The sequence below is a fragment of the Octopus bimaculoides genome, chromosome 19 (genome assembly GCF_001194135.2).
Source record: "Octopus bimaculoides isolate UCB-OBI-ISO-001 chromosome 19, ASM119413v2, whole genome shotgun sequence".
NCBI lineage: Eukaryota > Metazoa > Mollusca > Cephalopoda > Octopoda > Octopodidae > Octopus > Octopus bimaculoides.
Window position 1 is genome coordinate 9,524,241 of NC_068999.1, and position 1,986 is coordinate 9,526,226.

Below are 1,986 nucleotides of genomic sequence, written 5' to 3' on the forward strand. Positions count from 1 at the left end.
GGTGGTGGTGGTGGTGGTGGTGGTGGTGGTGGTGGTACTGGTGGTGGTGGTAGCAACAGCAGCAGCAGAAGAAGAAGGAGAGGAAAGAAGAAGTAGAAGAGGGAGAAGAGGAAGGGCAACAACAACAACAACAATTGTTGCTGCCGTGATCATTGTAATATTATTATATATATAACATAAAAGTTAGAAGAGCAGCGAAATCAACAACAGCAACAAAAAACAATATAATATTAGCAACAACAGCCATATTGAATATCAAAGTTATAAGTGGTTGCTCACACTTCAGTAAATACTTGTAAAGTTTCACTCGAATTGCAGCAGAAAGTCTTGAATGAGAAGTCACATTTTAGTTCATTTCTGTTATGCTTTCGTGGTGTAGTGTTCTCTCTGACAGAGTATAAATATCCGAAACGTTAGATGATATATTAATTGCAAAATGATTGCTTATCAAATTTAGTATGGCTTACGAACATCTATATGCTACAGTCTGTGTCTTATATAAAAATTATCTGAAAATCATTCGAAGTAGCCGCAGCTGGAAAGACTTTCTTGACTGTTATACTCGAGAGTTTAACATTAACAATAGCGATGCATGAAGGAAGTTCAAGTTACACCAGTTACATGATTGTCATTAATAACAACATACCCGGTTTCAATCATCATTATCATCACCATTGTCATCGTCATCATATTGATGAACATCATCAAAATTGCCATTCTTAACAACACCCCCATCAGGGGCAGCGATAACCTCGATTTCTTAAACAAGTATTCTACATTACGGAGACTTTCTTACAAGAGATTGTTAGACAAGGTCAGTGGTTTTATTTGGTATAAATCAAGTTGAGTATTTTTGTTTCTTAGTATTTGAGCTGTTAGAGTTGTTTTCGCAATTTACCCAGTAGAGACATTAAATAAATAAATAGTATTTTCCTAAACAATAAATCCAAATATTTCGGTTAGTGACTTCTTCACGAATATACCATGAATGACAATGCCTTTCATGCCACTTCAACCAATTGTCAAGCGCTGCATGAAGAACTCTTCTGCATTTAGACAAATGCTCTGTCATCACAAAGGTCACACCCTGTTTACATTAGGAACACCTTCTTAATTCATATTCATGGATGTATTAATGTTTTGTAACGACGTACTCTATGTAACAAACAACCAAACAAGCAGACAGAAATCGCCATTTATCTATCAGTAACATTGTAATCTGCACTGTATTCATACAATTCACATGCAGTTTACATGTAGGAACATTTTCCTAATTCATATTGATAGCTGCATTGAAGTTTTCTTAATATGTACGCCTTACTTTTCTCTAGCAGTCAAGGGGAAACAACCCATTTTAAATCCCTTATTTTTCTTTTCTGCCTACAGGTCATCTGTAGTCATGAATGCCACGCGCTGTTTACATGTTGGAACCCTTTCTTAAAAAAGATTAAATCTGAGTTCTCGACATGTGCGCGTACGAAATCTGCGCCACAAGCGTTCAACAATATATCCACTTATTTCGATTTGTGACTTATTCACGAATTTATCAAGAAGGACTATGGCTTTCACGTAATTTCAGCCAAGTGACAGGTGCTGCATGAAGAACCGTTCTGCTTTTGGACAGATGCACTGTCATCACAAATATCACACCTTGTTTATATGTAGGAACACCTTAATTTATATTGATAGATGCGTTGATGTTTTCTGAACATGTACGCCTTACTTTTCTTTAACAGTCAAGGGGAAACAACCCATTTTAAATCCCTTATTTTTCTTTTCCACCTATATGTCATCTGCACTGTCATGAATGCCACGCGCTGTTTACATGTAGGAACACTTTCTTAAAATAAGGTCAAATCTGAGTTCTCGAAATGTGCTCGCACGAAAACTGGAGCACAAGCGTTCAACAATAAATCTACTTATTTCAGTTAGTGACTTATTCACAAATATATCAAGAATGACTATGTCTTTCATGTAATTTCAGCC